Source organism: Oncorhynchus mykiss, chromosome 28, assembly GCF_057628025.1.
Source record: "Oncorhynchus mykiss isolate SJ-2025 chromosome 28, ASM5762802v1, whole genome shotgun sequence".
Classification (NCBI taxonomy): Eukaryota; Metazoa; Chordata; class Actinopteri; order Salmoniformes; family Salmonidae; genus Oncorhynchus; species Oncorhynchus mykiss.
In genome coordinates, this window is record NC_143049.1 from 17,555,177 (window position 1) to 17,571,520 (window position 16,344).

At 43.7% G+C, this 16,344-nt stretch overlaps 1 pseudogene across 1 annotated transcript; it reads left to right on the plus strand.

The window, feature by feature from the left end:
- Positions 1 to 11,718: 11,718 nt before the first annotated feature.
- On the plus strand, positions 11,719 to 16,185 carry LOC110508278 (aquaporin-4-like; annotated as a pseudogene). Its single transcript, XR_016493056.1, has 4 exons — positions 11,719 to 12,454; positions 12,695 to 12,859; positions 13,485 to 13,565; positions 14,722 to 16,185. The product of XR_016493056.1 is annotated as an aquaporin-4-like (transcript).
- Positions 16,186 to 16,344: the final 159 nt, after the last annotated feature.

Genomic DNA, 16,344 nt, shown 5'->3' on the forward strand with positions numbered 1-16,344 from the left:
TCGAAAAACTCTGCAGAACAACGCCGCAGAACCATCTTTGTTCCGGCGACGGTCTTAGTTTTGGTGCTGAGACCGGCTCTGAGAAAACACAGTGGGGAGCACACCTCCCTGTACTAATTGCTGATTGCCTAGGAAAGGTGAAACCACTCCCCATCAAATACCGCCACTGATTCCCAAAACAAGTAAGAAATTGCCCTGCCCCTTGATCCTGCTTGATGTGTCAACAACTATCTGCAGGTTGAAAGCAGTCAGCAGTTCACACACCAAGTAGGCTATGGGGAAGACAGGCAGCACTTAAAGTAGATGGCCCTACTTAGCAAAAAGACAGTACTAGACCACAACAGATATCGACAAAAAATATATATACTTATCACTCCTGGACATAATGGAGGCCTCTAGGTATAGAATGAAACAAGTCATCAGGTCTAACGGTTGTGTTGTGCCGAACTGTGCATTTGCATTCCGTCAAATCAAAGGTATTCTTTCGATATAAAGTTGTTTAGGACAGATGAAAACGTGTCAGTTTGTCACTTTCACGAAGTTGGAGTAATAACATGTTCAGCTACTTAAGACATTGGCTCGAATCGGTTGTGCCTTTAGAAATTGAGAAAATGAACTAAGGAATAATTTTTCACTTCTCATTGACTTCCCAATCCACGGTCTGGTCTGTCGAGTCTGCTTCGTTATGCCACTGGCTTTGGAAGTGCATTTTTTTCAATGTTTCCTGTCCTCCACCCTCTACTCGATTACTTTTGAGGCGAGAAGAGGACGGAGGAGTTAGCAAAACCGATTGAGAATCTCCCCTGGTTGGGCTCTGTGACGTTAAGAGCCATCTGAACGAGGTAGGCTGTATTCTCTCCCGCACTTCCCTTTTTAAAATGTATAAAAGTCACTAAATGGGGTTTGTAACCTTAGAAAAAAGTTGTACTAATCAGTATTCATCATATACTAAACGTGTATTTGTGTGATGTCAGGATTTCATGTTAAGTTTATCTTCCTGAGGTTGCCCAAATTTACACCCCTTCATTACTGATTTAATTTAATGAATAAAGTGGCATTCCATAGCAACAGTGTGTGAGAAGTCATGGCCCAATGATTGTACTTGCTAGCAGCATGTGTCCAGCATCCCAAGCTACATCTGTGATCAGTTTCGAAAGGTGGGGGGGGGGGGGGGGGAAATCGCAGTTTGTAATGCTGAGCAGTGAACAAGAAACAAATTAACCCTGTTTTTAGATGCTTGTGAGTATTGTCAATAATGATGAGTGAAAAAATTACCCAGGAACAAAAATCATACTTCCCCAAAAATTGATATTTGAATCTATGACTTAATAACAAGTTTTAATCATATTGTGGGTCATTTAAATAATTTTGAGTGGCTTGTTATTGTGTATCACTTTCTTTTTGCACTGTTTTGTATTCCATTATATTGTGAAAGTTTTTTTTATCTAATTGAAAGTCATTTTATATCACAAGGCCTCATTCCTATTCATATATGTCGTTATTCTATTGTTATCATACACTGAGAGTGAAAGCAGAGCTCTTCTTAACAAGAGGCATAGCTTATGTATGATGTCCAGTCCAACTGATGTCCCCTTTCCTTACCCCATGTGAACCCGATTGAATAAAGACAAACCTCAGAACCTCAGCAGGACTCATCTTTTAAGCACCAGAACACAACAAGCATACAATTAGGGTTGGGTAGGTTACTTTATAAATGTAAGGCTTAGTTACTAGTTACCTGTCCAAAATTGTAATCAGTAACGTAACTTTTGGATTATCCAAACTCGGAAATGTAATCTGATTACATTCATTTACTTTTAGATTACTTTCTCCATAAGATACATTTTTGTCTTCTAATGCCTGTCTGTCTATTGCAGGATAAATCAATGTTAAAATTCACATAGCTGGCCATATATGGATATTAAATTGTACTTTATGGGTTGGTTAACTAGGCTTCTTCTAACCCATTGCTTTCTACTACATATAATAATACGATTAAATTATATCTTTACATTAAAATCTAATTCTATCATAATTCCAGTCATTCCAATAAATGTTATACCCCTTGATCTTCAAGAATAGGTCTTGGAAATATGGAAGTATAGCTCAGTCATATTGTTTTACCTGAGCATAACCCCAAAACTAAGGACTTATTGGCCAGCCCTACTCTGTTGTTTATGATTTTATTGTCATGGAGGACTGATTGGGCTCATCGATTCGAGTTTTAAAATAAATGCTACGCTCATGGAACGGCATGCTTTGAGCACTACTGATAAGTACTATTTACATGTGAGCAATGAATGCCATTTGCTGTAGGTCTATTTTTTACCTTTTTGTTGGTGATACATTTTTAATATGCAGCTGTTTAAATCGCAAATCCACAGATGAAACAATAAAACCGGCAACTCACCTCGGTTTTGGGTAAAAAGCTGAGGGGTGGGCCTGGAGAGCTATCGATGCAAGGACTGACCATCCATGATATCACAATTATTGTTTTAACCATGTTATGAGGCTATACAGTGTTCGTTTGTACAATGCTTACAAACATTGGAGAAAAACAAGCGTATATTTTGGGTTCTCATGGAGTGTGACAGTTGAACTAAACTCATGAGTCATGTATAAGTTCAATTCTTCAAGAATCAATTGATATAAATATATATATATGAACAGCCATCCACAATCCGTAAGGCGCAAATAGCTAAATGAGAGAGCAGCAGTGTGACTCACATCAATGCGCTATGTAGATATCAATAATAAGTGATATCCGTATCGCCGTAGACTACACCACTGCTGTCATCCTTACCTCCAAGCGTTTATTCAAGTTGGATAATCTTTGGATGCCGACAGCAGTCGCACCATTGGAAGACATAGATTGGACTGTAGCCTACAAAACCTATTCCTGCTCTTTTCCCACAATCCGTCAAACACATTTGTTGTGTCATCATAGCGGTCTCTGACTTCTCAGACTCACTCAGATGGAACAAACTTAAACTTGTGGCTTTTTTTAATACTGATGTGAATGTCATTGAGATAACAGAGAAGTGTCATATTTATTTTTTGCAAACATCCCTTCTGAATTTAAAAGTCATTATTGAAGTAATCATCTAGTTTTCCAAAAGTTACAATGTTTACAATACTGATTACAATATTTTTGCTGGTAACGTAACGGATTACAGTTACCTTTTTTTTGTAATCTATTACTCCCCATACAATCAAACAACTAGGCGCAGCACATAGGCTTTTTGAATCTGTGTGTGTCTACTCTCATGATGTATTTGACATGGCACTTCCAAATGTCCTAATGTTGGAGCTTTTTAAATCAAATCTAAATGTATTTGTCACGTACACGTGTTTAGCAGATGTTATTGCGGGTGTAACAAAATGCTTGTGTTTCTAGCGCTAACAACTTCACAACAATACACACAAATCTAAAATAAAGGAATTAAGAATATAGAAATATTGGCGAGCAATGTCAGAGCGGCATAGACTTAGATACAGTAGAATAGAATATGCATATGAGATGAGTAAAGTGACTAGTGTTCCATTATTTAAAGTGAAGTGATTCTAAGTCTATGTATATAGGGCAGCAGTCTCAAATGTGCTAGTGAGGGCTATTTAACAGAATTTAACAGTCTGATGGCCTTGAGATAGAAGCTGTTTTTCAGTCTCTCGGTCCCAGCTTTGATGCATCTGTACTGACCTCGCCTTCTGGATGATAGCGGGGTTTACAGGCAGTGGCTCGGGTAGTTGCTGCGCTTGATGATCTTTTTGGCCTTCCTGTGACATCGGGTGCTGTAGGTGTCCTGGAGGGCAGGTAGTTTGCCCCCGGTGATGCTTTGGGCAGACCACACTACCCTCTGGAGAGCCCTGCGGTTGGTGGCGGTGCAGTTGGTTTCAGATGCCAAGGCAAATTTCTTCAGCCTCCTGAGGTTGAAAGGCACTGTTGCATCTTCTTCGCCACACTGTCTGTGTTGGTTGACCATTTCAGTTTGTCAGTGATAACAAGGGATACTACCATTTTATCACAATTGGCAAAATAATTTGTTTGGTTTAGCATGTTTACAATTCTGATAAGAACAGCAGTTCTGAGTAGGCTATGATTACCAAAACAAAATTGTGCTTGGTCACGTGACTCCCTCTATGCAATTCGTATGCACAAGATCTCGTGGGTGGGAGCTGCTCTGCCCTCACGTTGAAGTATAGACCCCTTTCTGTGTTTGAAAACATTGCCACACGATGGCAATCAAATCAAATCAAATTTATTTATATAGCCCTTCGTACATCAGCTGATATCTCAAAGTGCTGTACAGAAACCCAGCCTAAAACCCCAAACAGCAAGCAATGCAGGTGTAGAAGCACGGTGGCTAGGAAAAACTCCCTAGAAAGGCCAAAACCTAGGAAGAAACCTAGAGAGGAACCAGGCTATGTGGGGTGGCCAGTCCTCTTCTGGCTGTGCCGGGTGGAGATTATAACAAAACATGGTCAAGATGTTCAAATGTTCATAAATGACCAGCATGGTCGAATAATAATAAGGCAGAACAGTTGAAACTGGAGCAGCAGCACAGTCAGATGGACTGGGGACAGCAAGGAGTCATCATGTCAGGTATTCCTGGTGCATGGTCCTAGGGCTCAGGTCCTCCGAGAGAGAGAAAGAAAGAGAGAATTAGAGAGAGCATATGTGGGATGGCCAGTCCTCTTCTGGCTGTGCCGGGTGGAGATTATAACAGAACATGGCCAAGATGTTCAAATGTTCATAAATGACCAGCATGGTCCAATAATAATAATAATAATAAGGCAGAACAGTTGAAACTGGAGCAGCAGCACAGTCAGATGGACTGGGGACAGCAAGGAGTCATCATGTCAGGTATTCCTGGTGCATGGTCCTAGGGCTCAGGTCCTCCGAGAGAGAGAAAGAAAGAGAGAATTAGAGAGAGCATATGTGGGATGGCCAGTCCTCTTCTGGCTGTGCCGGGTGGAGATTATAACAGAACATGGCCAAGATGTTCAAATGTTCATAAATGACCAGCATGGTCCAATAATAATAATAATAAGGCAGAACAGTTGAAACTGGAGCAGCAGCACAGCCACGGGACTGGGGACAGCAAGGAGTCATCATGTCAGGTAGTCCTGGGGCATGGTCCTAGGGCTCAGGTCCTCCGAGAGAGAGAAAGAGAGAAGGAGAGAATTAGAGAACGCACACTTAGATTCACACAGGACACCGAATAGGACAGGAGAAGTACTCCAGATATAACAAACTGACCCTAGCCCCCCGACACATAAACTACTGCAGCATAAATACTGGAGGCTGAGACAGGAGGGGTCAGGAGACACTGTGGCCCATTCCGAGGACACCCCCGGACAGGGCCAAACAGGAAGGATAGTGTCAGTAAGTTGGTGGATGACCACAGAGGAGGGCTTATAGAACTCCAGCAAAAAAACTGCAATTTTTACATGTTGCTTAAGAGTGCATTTCACACAAATTTTGGATTATAACAGGATTTCTTCAGGCTAGGGTCTATTTTTCTCCACTCCTGTCTGACTGACGTGCCCAAAGTAAACCGCCTGTTACTCAGGCCCAGTAGCCAGGATATGCATATAATTGGCACCATTGGATAGAAAACACTTTGAAGTTTGGAGAAATAATGTTGAAGAATAATGTAGGAGAATATAACACAATTGATATGGTAGGAGAAAATCCAATGAAAAAACAACCGGAAATGTATTTTTGAGAGTCTGTGCTCTTACAATGGAAAGCTATGCAATTCCAGCTCCCAGATTGCAATTCCTATGGCTTCCACAAGATGTCAACAGCCTTTGATCAAGGTTTCAGGCTTGTTTCTTCCCAAACAAGGAAGAATTTAGAGTTTTGGTACAGGGAGTCAGAGTTGGAAATCAGTCTGTGCGCACACGATGAACATGCGCCTGCTAATTTTACTTTCCTATTGAACATACTTCTTTCCACATGAAATATTATAGTTTAATTACATTTTAGGGTACCTGAGGATTAAATAGAAATGTATTTTGACTTGTTTTAACAAAGTTTAGCGGTAGCTTTTTGGATTCCTTTCTCTGCATGTTGAACGAGTGGATTACTCAAATCGATGGTGCCAACTATACAGACTTGTTGGGATATAAAGAAGGATTTTATCTAACAAAACGCATATTGTAGCTGGGACCCTTTGGATTGCAAATCAGAGAAAGTTTTTCAAAATAAATTCATATTTAAATTGCCATTTTTGATTCTATGAAGCTGTTGGTTGAAAAATAGTTTGATGTGGGGTGTCGTCCTCAAACAATCGCATGGCATGCTTTCGCTATAAAGCTTATTGTAAATTCACAAAAATGCATGCTTTTAAACAAAATAAGACACTTGTATGTACCTAGATGTTTAATATCCATAATTTGTAGTCATGTTGCGCAAGTTGGAACCTGTGTTTTTCTGGATCAAACGCGCCAAATAAATGGACATTTTGGATATATAATGACGGAAATAATCGAACAGAAGGACAATTTTTGATGTTTAAGGGACACATTGGAGTGTCAACAGAAGAAAGGTAAGGCATGAATTATATCTTTATTTCTGAGTTTCCTGTCACGCCTGGCGGGTTGAATTATGATTGTCTGTCTTTGTTTGTTTGGGTGATGTCCTTAGATAATAGCATGGTTTGATTTAACCAGCAGCATACCACCCTGCATACCACTGCTGGCTTGCTTCTGAAGCTAAGCAAGGTTGGTCCTGGTCATTCCCTGGATGGGAGACCAGATGCTGCTGGAAGTGGTGTTGGAGGGCCAGTAGGAGGCACTCTTTCCTCTGGTATAAAAAATATCCCAATGCCCCTACACACTGCCCTGTGTAGGGTGTCGTCTTTTGGATGGGACGTTAAACGGGTGCCCTGACTCTCTGTGGTCATTAAAGATCCCATGGGACTTATTGTAGGGGTGTTAACCCCGGTGTCCTGGCTAAATTCCCAATCTGGCCATCAAACCATCACGGTCACCTAATAATCCCCAGTTTACAATTGGCTCATTCATCCCCTGTAACTATTCCCCAGGTTGTTGCTGCAAATGAGAATGTTTTCTCAGTCAACTTACCTGGTAAAATAATAAGTATTTTGGAAATCTGACATGTTAACTGGATTAACAAGTGTCGCTTTAATTTGGTGTATTGCATGTGTGATTTCATGAAAGTTTAATATTTATAGTCATTTAATTTGAATTTGGATGTTGTCAAATCGATCCCGCTAAAGGGATTTGATCCCTAAGAAGTTTTAAAATAATGTGTGTCATCATCGCAAATCAACTGCATTATACGTCAAAAACATTTAAACTTCAACCAGTTAAGTGGCTCTTTGGCTAGCTTTTGTTACAGCCGATGTCATTGAGCATTCTAGCTAAAAAGCATTCTAGCTAACAAGCATTCTAGCTAACAAGCAATCTAGCTAACAAGCAATCTAGCTAACAAGCAATCTAGCTAACAAGCAATCTAGCTAACAAGCAATCTAGCTAACAAGCAATCTAGCTAACAAGCAATCTTGCTAACTGCTGCATCCAAAATGGTTTGCTTGCAAAGATCACAACCAACTATAATCTTAGCGACGGTTCAAGCAAAAATCGAAACATCATTGATGAGAACCCCCAAAAAGTTATTTTGTATGTTTATATTACCTCTACACATCTAGGCTATGTTGAATGGACGCAGACGGCGATGGCTTTCTTACTGCAGCCAAGAGTTGCGCGCATATGTACGTGACGACAGTGTGTCGTGTCCTGGAAAGGGGTTCATCCTCTCCTGTGGGTGGTGCCCCATTACTAATGCAATAAAGCTCCTTGAAGCGATCCCAGCACAAGGCGTGGATTATTTTTTATCTGACAGACCCACAACGACTTTCTCCTCCACTCTAGCACTCTGTCATTACCAGCCAGCTGCGGCACGTCTGTAAGTAGACATGTTGGGACTTAATACATTTGATTGTTCTTTATTGTGTGCAGTACAGAGACATTTCTCTCAATTAATCAGATTGTTGCAGAATGAGTGAAGAGAAAGCACAAGCAATAGAGGAGAGTGGGAGATCTTGTATTTGTTTATGGTAAGTTCTAAATAAATAATTAGAGAGAAATAATACCTCCATTAGAGAAATAATACCTCCATAGGATACAATGCAAACCTGCCTTGTTAATGCATGCTGTTTTAAATAACACTCAAAGAAATGAAATACTGAATACAAGATGCTTTTAAACAAGTTGATAGATCTTCAGACCATTCATATTTCTGAACCATAAAAACATGTTTCCATAAATGCATTTGTTATTTATGAAATACTGTATGCAACTTGTTCAAATGTTTGATCATCTGAAATATGATAACTAAATGAGTTCTGGTTAGGCATTGGGTCACTGGGTTTAGATATTCTAGATGTCAAGGATGTGACATATTGCAACTTCCAACAGTCAGTCAGACGCTCTCTCTGCAGTCAGTCACACCCTCTCTCTCCAGTGTCAGTCAGACAGACACTCTCTCTCCAGTGTCAGTCAGACAGACACTCTCTCTCCAGTCAGTCAGTCAGACACTCTCTCCAGTCAGTCAGTCAGTCAGACACTCTCGCTCTCCCCAGTCAGTCAGTCAGACACTCTCTCTCTCCCCAGTCAGTCAGTCAGACACTCTCTCTGCAGTCAGTCAGTCAGTCTCTCTCTCTCCAGTCAGTCAGACACTCTCTCGCTCTCCAGTCAGTCAGTCAGTCAGTCTCTCTCTCCCCAGTCAGTCAGTCAGTCAGTCAGTCAGACACTCCCTCTCTCTAGATAGTCAGTCAGTCAGTCAGACACTCTCTCTCTCTCTTCAGTCAGTCAGACACTCTCTCCAGTCAGTCAGTCAGACACTCCCTCTCTCTAGATAGTCAGTCAGTCAGTCAGTCAGTCAGACACTCTCTCTCTCTCTTCAGTCAGTCAGACACACTCTCCAGTCAGTCAGTCAGACACTCTCTCTCCAGTCAGTCAGTCAGTCAGTCAGTCAGTCAGTCAGTCAGTCAGTCAGTCAGTCAGTCAGACAGACACTCTCTCTGCAGTAAGTCAGTCAGTCAGACACTCCCTCTCTCTCTCTCTCCAGGGTCAGTCAGACAGACACTCTCTCTCCAGTCAGTCAGACACTCTCTCTCGCTCTCCAGTCAGTCAGTCAGTCACTCTCTCTCTCCAGTCAGTCAGTCAGACACTCTCTCCAGTCAGTCAGTCAGACACTCTCTCTCTCCAGTCAGTCAGACACTCTCTCTCTCCAGTCAGTCAGACACTCTCTCTCTCCAGTCAGTCAGACACTCTCTCTCCAGTCAGTCACTCTCTCTCCAGTCAGTCAGTCAGTCAGTCTCTCTCCATTCAGTCAGTCAGTCAATCTCTCTCCAGTCAGTCAGTCACTCTCTCTCTCTGCAGTCAGTCAGTTAGTCAGACAGACTCTCTCTCCAGTCAGTCAGTCACTCTCTCTCCAGTCAGTCAGTCAGTCACTCTCCAGTCAGTCAGTCAGTCACTCTCTCTCCAGTCAGTCAGTCAGTCACTCTCTCTGCAGTCAGTCAGTCAGTCAGACAGACACTCTCTCCTGTCAGACAGACACTCTCTCTCTCTCCAGTCAGCCAGTCAGACACAGACACTCTCTCTCCCCAGTCAGTCAGTCAGTCAGTCAGACACTCTCTCTCTTCAGTCAGTCAGTCAGTCAGACACTCTCTCTCTCCAGTCAGTCAGTCAGTCACTCTCTCTCCAGTCAGTCAGTCACTCTCTCCAGTCAGTCAGTCACTCTCTCCAGCCAGTCAGTCACTCTCTCTCTCTCCAGCCAGTCAGTCACTCTCTCTCTCTCCAGTCAGTCAGCCACTCTCTCTCTCTCCAGTCAGTCAGCCACTCTCTCTGCAGTCAGTCAGTCAGACAGACACTCTCTCCAGTCAGTCAGTCAGACACTCTCTCTGCAGTCAGTCAGTCAGTCTCTCTCTCTCCAGTCAGTCAGACACTCTCTCGCTCTCCAGTCAGTCAGTCAGTCAGTCTCTCTCTCCCCAGTCAGTCAGTCAGTCAGTCAGACACTCCCTCTCTCTAGATAGTCAGTCAGTCAGTCAGACACTCTCTCTCTCTCTTCAGTCAGTCAGACACTCTCTCCAGTCAGTCAGTCAGACACTCCCTCTCTCTAGATAGTCAGTCAGTCAGTCAGTCAGACACTCTCTCTCTCTCTTCAGTCAGTCAGACACACTCTCCAGTCAGTCAGTCAGACACTCTCTCTCCAGTCAGTCAGTCAGTCAGTCAGTCAGTCAGTCAGTCAGTCAGTCAGTCAGACAGACACTCTCTCTGCAGTAAGTCAGTCAGTCAGACACTCCCTCTCTCTCTCTCTCCAGGGTCAGTCAGACAGACACTCTCTCTCCAGTCAGTCAGACACTCTCTCTCGCTCTCCAGTCAGTCAGTCAGTCACTCTCTCTCTCCAGTCAGTCAGTCAGACACTCTCTCCAGTCAGTCAGTCAGACACTCTCTCTCTCCAGTCAGTCAGACACTCTCTCTCTCCAGTCAGCCAGTCAGACACTCTCTCTCTCCAGTCAGTCAGTCAGTCAGACACTCTCTCTCCAGTCAGTCAGTCAGACACTCTCTCTCCAGTCAGTCAGTCAGACACTCTTTCCAGTCAGTCAGTCAGTCAGTCAGTCAGACAGACACTCTCTCTCTCCAGTCAGTCAGTCAGTCAGACACTCTCTCTCTCTCCAGTCAGTCAGACACTCTCTATCTCTCTCTCCAGTCAGTCAGACACTCTCTCTCTCTCCAGTCAGTCAGTCAGTCAGTCAGTCAGTCACTCTCCCCCTCCCCAGTCAGTCAGACACTCTCTCTCTCCAGTCAGTCAGTCAGACACTTTCTCTCTCCAGTCAGTCAGTCAGTCAGTAAGACATTCTCTCTCCAGTCAGTCAGTCAGACACTCTCTCTCTCCAGTCAGTCAGACACTCACTCTCTCTCTCCAGTCAGTCAGTCAGTCAGTCACTCTCTCTCTCCAGTCAGTCAGACACTCTCTCTCTCTCTCCAGTCAGTCAGTCAGTCAGTCACTCTCCCCCTCCTCAGTCAGTCAGACACTCTCTCTCTCTCTCCAGTCAGTCAGTCAGACACTTTCTCTCTCCAGTCAGTCAGTCAGTCAGTAAGACATTCTCTCTCCAGTCAGTCAGTCAGACACTCTCTCTCTCCAGTCAGTCAGACACTCTCTCTCTCCAGTCAGTCAGTCAGTCAGTCAGTCAGTCAGTCAGTCAGTCAGTCACTCTCTCTCTCCAGTCAGTCAGACACTCTCTCTCTCTCTCCAGTCAGTCAGTCAGTCACTCTCCCCCTCCTCAGTCAGTCAGACACTCTCTCTCTCCAGTCAGTCAGTCAGACACTTTCTCTCTCCAGTCAGTCAGTCAGTCAGTAAGACATTCTCTCTCCAGTCAGTCAGTCAGACACTCTCTCTCTCCAGTCAGTCAGACACTCTCTCTCTCCAGTCAGTCAGTCAGTCAGTCACTCTCTCTCTCCAGTCAGTCAGTCAGTAAGACACTCTCTCTCTTCAGTCAGTCAGTAAGACACTCTCTCTCTTCAGTCAGGCAGTAAGACACTCTCTCTCTCCAGTCAGTCAGTCAGACACTCTCTCTCTTCAGTCAGTCAGTAAGACACTCTCTCTCTCCAGTCAGTCAGTCAGTAAGACAATCTCTCTCTAGTTAGTCAGTCATTCAGTCAGACACTCTCTCTCTGCAGTCAGTCAGACACTCTCTCTCTCTCTTTGAAAGTATTACATTGTTGAATTATATATACCATTTGTATGTAGCCTATTATAAACTCATTGATTGCAAAATGGCATAGTGCATCCCTCTACTGTATGTCCTTAGCATAGTGTTCGCTCTGCTGTCTGGCACAGTGTGTTATGGGAACTGACTCAATTCCCTAGAGTTTTAAATGTTGTGCCCAGCAGCAAGTTCCCTTTCCTGGAAGGGTTCAGTGAATTTCCCGGCACACAGACAGATGGAGAATAACTAAACTGGGATAATCATTTCATTTATGAATTCATTATTATTTTACCAGGAGTTGCCTGTCAGCGCGTAACCAGCATCCCATCATGGTGGCATTCAAAGGAATCTGGACCAAGGACTTCTGGAGAGCTGTGTCAGCCGAGTACCTAGCTTCCCTGATCTTCGTCCTCCTCAGCCTGGGCTCCACCATCAACTGGGCATCTGAGTCGGACAACCCTCCCCCCGCAGACCTGGTCCTCATCTCGCTGTGCTTTGGCCTGGCCATCGCCACCATGGTGCAATGCTTCGGACACATCAGTGGCAGTCACGTCAACCCGGCGGTCACAGCAGCCATGGTGGTGACCAGGAAGCTGAGCCTGGCCAAGGGTGTCTTCTACCTGGCTGCCCAGTGCCTGGGGATCACTGGGGCAGGGCTCCTCTACCTGGTGACACCAGTGTCTGTCAGAGGGGGCCTTGGAGTGACTCTGGTAACACATATAGTTTAGCCTTAAAATCAGAGAATCTAGCTAGCAACAGTCAGAGTTGACACCTATGGACTAGTTTGGGACTATTCCATCAGGCAAGGTCAATCAAGCACAGCTAAAGTATTTGAAAATATTGTGAATACTAGTTGAACCCAGGTCTGGTATGGATTGATGCCATAAAGTGTTGTTCATTCATAGACGAAGACGCACCGACTGTGGCTAACTCTTACTCTCGTTTCCCAGGTGAACCCTAAGCTCAACATGGGCTAAGCCCTGTTGGTGGAGCTCCTGATCACCTTCGAGCTGGTCTTCACCGTGTTCGCCACCTGCGACCCCAAACGCTCTGACCTTAACGGCTTGGTTGGCCTCGCCATTGGAGTCGCTGTAACCGTCGGACATCTGTTCGCGGTGAGTGGGATTCTATCTCTAACTTGAGTTAGGTCAATTAGGGGCCAGGCCACATGTTGTAGTGGTTAGAGCTCTAGGATTATAGCGAACCTGAAGGCCTCAAGAGTCAGACATTACAGTATATTTAATTCAATACCAACTATGGAAGAAAATGTAAACAGGGCATTGATGTAGATTGGTGATGTAGTTTGTTCTTTAAATCATCATAATGGTAGAATAGTACAATATAGTGCATTAGTTCACAGTTAGTTCATATCTCACGTGTGCATCCTCCTCCATGCCAACCAATCATCAGGGACCTACCTAAACCCCATTAATTGTCCTGCAAACGACATGCTACCTACCTCTAGTCATAGCAAAGCTTGACTTCAATATGCTGCCTACATGCCACTAGATGCCAATCAGTGCTAACTAGTACCATTTACTGTATATCTATGGAATACCAGCATACATTTCCCCATGATGATATATACTTTCATTGTATCATTATCATGTATTCAAGTGGAACAATCCACTACTGTAGGTGTTGTGTCAGCTCTGGCTAGGTCTTGCTCCATGTCTCTCTCTCTCCCTCTCTCTACAGTGCTTGCATGTTAAAACCTCTATGCCATGCTTTGTGTTCTAGATCCCATACACAGGAGCCAGTATGAACCCCGCTCGCTCCTTTGGGCCTGCAGTCGCCACCATGAATTTTGAAAACCACTGGGTAAGATAGAAACTGCTGCCGCCTTCTCGCCCTCAAAGGGCTATACTCCTACACAGTTGTCGGTGAAGGGCGAATATCTAAGCCATGTAGTCCATATCTAAGACATTGGTTTCTATTTGCCAATATGAGGGACACATCTGTTTCATGTGTTGAAACCATATCTCAAATGGTTAAAACTGACCACCTGCCATGTTGTGAAGCATTGTTGATCATACACTGAGTGTACCAAACACTATGACAGACTGACCAGGTGAATCCAGATGAAAGCTATGATCCCTTATTGATGTCACATGTTGAATCCACTTAAAATCAGTGTAGATGAAGGGGAGGAGACAGGTGAAAGAATGACTTTTTTTGTATGTGTGCCATTCAGAGGGGGAATGGGCAAGACAAAATATTTAAGTGCCTTTGAAGGGGGTACGGTTTCCCATGTGCATCAAGAATGGTTCTCCAGCCAACTTGACACAAGTGTGGGAAGCATTGGAGTCAACATGGGCCAGTATCCCTGTGGAACTCTTCTGGCACCTTATAGTCCATGCCCCAGTGAATTGAGGCTCTTCTGAGGACAAAATGGGGTGCAACTCAATATTAGGAAGATGTTCCTTATGTTTTGGACACTCAGTGTATATCATTCATTAAACAGTTGAAAGGTAAACTCTTTGCTTAAAATATAGGGTCAGGGTCTTCACCCACAACAGTGGACGGGAGTTCTACAAAGGTTAAACTGGAAAGGAAATACTCACCTAAAGCATGCATAATTAATAGTTTATATATAACCCTCGCTACGAGGTAGCTGTTCATACTGACTCAGCAAGGCACAGTGGAACTGATTGGTGTGTGTGTGTGTGTGTGTGTGTGTAGCGGAGGAGGGTCTGGGTCTTGGATATAATTAGGACAGGTCTTCTCACTGAGAGTGGCGTCATTATCTGACGGGTGTTTGCGGTCTTTTGATAACAACATGGTTGACTTGGCAGAACCCAAAAAGGTACCTGGCTCCACTGAGGATGCCCATAAACAACAACTGTTGCACATTTACAGACATGACAAGACATCTAGTCTAATAATGCATGGCAGCTCTGTCAGAATGGGGTAGCCTCCGCTGTGGTAATGGGTTCATATTTGTCTGAACTGGGTTTGACTTTTATCTGTATTGCAGGTGTACTGGGTTGGTCCAATCCTGGGTGGCATCATGGCGGCTGCCCTCTATGAATACCTGTTCTGCCTGGACCCTGAGCTTGGGAGGATGCTCCGGGACGTCTTCCAGAAGGTTCCAGCATCGAGGAAGTACAGGGAGGTGAAGGGCAACGGCGTGTACCAGGGGGAACCAGATGACCTGATCACCAAGCCACCGTCCATCCACCACATTGACCTGGAGAAGGATATTTTCCGGGACTTGACAGGCGAGGTGCTGTCATTCGTATGACTACCACGGGCACGGAAGAGGGAGACCAACCTGTAAAGCAGGGGGAGATCCAGAGAGAGACACTTTCAGTCCTCCACCACTGCAGCCCCCTACTCCAAGCCACCATGCCTTAACCCACACAACTCACTTCTCAGGCAGAATATGATTGCTGCATGTCCTCGCAATGTAGATGTGTTTGTGTACATGGAGGTGAGCCTTCCTCAACATTTGTGAGGTAACTGGATAATATAAAACTTTGCACTCTACTCCAACCAATTACCCATATCATATGAAATCTATTGATCTCTGCAATCTTGTCCCATCATCTTCTGGCCCAGATGTGTTTTCTTGTGGCACTCTGCTACACTGCAGGATGATAACAATAGACTATGCTTCAGGGATTTCTGTCAGGGAAAAATGTCCAGGTCAACCATTTACAATGGGTCATCACACTGAATTTGGTAACTGGAGACAAAACGGCAGGCTTATGAGGGCATAAGAGACATTATTTACATATGGTCGCTAAGTACATTATAAAACCAATGCTGTGATGGACAGGTTCTGTCGGACATCTTTAGCCCGCTCCTAGATTGTAAAATAAGTACGAACATTCTCTGTGCACATTGGTCATTGAAGAGAAACAATTAAGCTTTGCCTATAACATATCTATCTTAACACACAGATGTTCAGTGCGTAGCAGCAGATCATAAACAAACCAGCAAATAGCAGTTATAGAGCTCATTGTAATGGCTGGAATGTTTCCATATGTTTGATGCAGTTACAAATATTCCATTCCAGCCATTTACAATGAGTCCGTACTCCTATAGCCTATAATAAGCTCTCTAAAGCCATGACATCATTTTCTGGAATTTTCCAAGCTGTTTAAAAAGGCACAGTCAACTTAATGTATGTAAATGTCTGACCCACTGGAATTGTGATACAGTGAAAAAAAATCTGTCTGTAAACAATTGTTGGAAAAATGACTTGTGTCACGCACAAAGTAGATGTCCTAACCGACTTGCCAAAACTATAGTTTGTTAGCAAGAAATGTGTGGAGTGGTTGAAACACTCAGGTTGGAGTAATTAAAACTTGTTTATGTAAACTTCCGACTCCCGACAACTGTATTTGAATGTTAGACTTTCATACTTGACAACTGCACCTTAAATGCCGTTTGTGTCGATTTAGAATTTCATGAAATAAATTGTCATTTCCAAGTCTTCAGTGTGAACAATTTTGTGATTATACTGCACATATCCATGCCTTTGTTTGGCTTCTGTTGGTACCTCACAAAACACAAACCATAACCGTATCATATACCAAATAGATGCAACAGTCTGACATAAAGCACTTCTCATAATACAGGTTTTAATAAACGT